At 30.7% G+C, this 1451-nt stretch overlaps 1 protein-coding gene across 1 annotated transcript in view; it reads left to right on the forward strand.

The window, feature by feature from the left end:
- The window catches only part of CEP350 (centrosomal protein 350kDa), a 175594-nt gene that overhangs the window by 120775 nt on the left and 53368 nt on the right, over nt 1-1451 (forward strand). The window lies entirely within an intron of this gene.

Consider the following 1451-nt stretch of genomic DNA (forward strand, 5'->3'; position numbering starts at 1 on the left):
TTTTTTTTTTTTTTTTTTTTTAAAGAGATGAGGTCTCACTATGTTGCCCAAAATGGACTTAAACTCCTGGATTCAAGTGATTCTCCTGCCTGAGTCTCCTGAGGCAGCTAAATATACTTTTGAATTAGGAAGTACTTTCTAGCATAAGAAGCAGCAAAATAAAAGTATACAGTTATTTTTTGGTTTTATCATTCATTGGAGACCAAGGTTGCATGGAAAAATGAAGCCTTTAATCATGAAACATCTTAAATATTCCTTTACACCTCCCAGTTTTCTTGGAAAACTGTTAAAGGAGCAAAACTAACTTACTTGGTTTTAAATAATTAATCAAAAAGTTAAGCAAATAAATATTTTATGACATTGCTCTGTCTAAAAGTATTTATGGTATTATCTGATCAATATTAAAATCTTCACCATTAATCTAAGTTTAAAAAATTAAGGATTTTTAAGGGAAGGCTTTTGATATTTCATTAAAGAAGACATTTCAATTAGAATTATTTAAAATAATTTATTAAATATCATTGCCTTAGATTAAATATAATTTTCTTAGAAAAAGTTCTAGTCTAAGTGTAGTAGCTGGATAAATCCTGGTAGTCTGATACTATGTTTTTATTTTCTACAGTTGTAGGTCAGGAATAATGTACTGTGTTATTTTGTTTATGTAAGTATATGCAAATTGTTAGACAATTTTAAGTAATAGAATTGATTTTGCTATAGGGACAAAAACCTAAACTGCATTTTCTTTTAGGTCGGTGCTATCTATATCCTCATTTATCTTCCTCATTGAATATTATTAAAGATGCTAAAATACTAGAAAGAATTAATTCATTAAAAAATTTAAAGCACTGTGTTTTGTTTATACTTATAACAGTAATAGAATTAAAGAATTATAGATCAAGAAGGAATAAAATAATTTAAGTTATTAAGTTTTGTTATTTTTTTTAGGAGTAAAAAGTAGTGCTTTAGTGTAACTGGTCTCAGTAGTTTGGGGATACATAGCATTACATAAGGAATTATTAATATAAGGAAGCAGGAACAATTTTCTTTAAGATCAGTGCTAAGTAGAACAGCAATTCTTAATTTGGGGGAGATCTTGGATTTGCTTGTGTATCAGGTGAATGTTATAGAACTTTGCCCGAGAACAATGCATATATACACACATACAGTTTTGCATGCAATTCAGAGGGTTTGTGAACCTCTTGGCATGCCAATGGAGTAATTAACGATGGTGAAGCATAGTAATAGCCTAAACAAATACAGAATTGTAGATGATATTTTGTGATGCTATTAAGATTTTGTTTTAATATCCTTCAAAAATCAAAGGATTTTAGACTTAGAAGTTCATTTAAAATTTAGATCACGGGCCGGGCGCGGTGGCTCACGCCTGTAATCCTAGCACTCTGGGAGGCCGAGGCGGGTGGATCACTCAAGGTCAGGAGTTCGAGACCAGC

Source organism: Propithecus coquereli, unplaced genomic scaffold, assembly GCF_000956105.1.
Source record: "Propithecus coquereli isolate 6110/MARCELLA unplaced genomic scaffold, Pcoq_1.0 Scaffold246, whole genome shotgun sequence".
Lineage (NCBI taxonomy): Eukaryota > Metazoa > Chordata > Mammalia > Primates > Indriidae > Propithecus > Propithecus coquereli.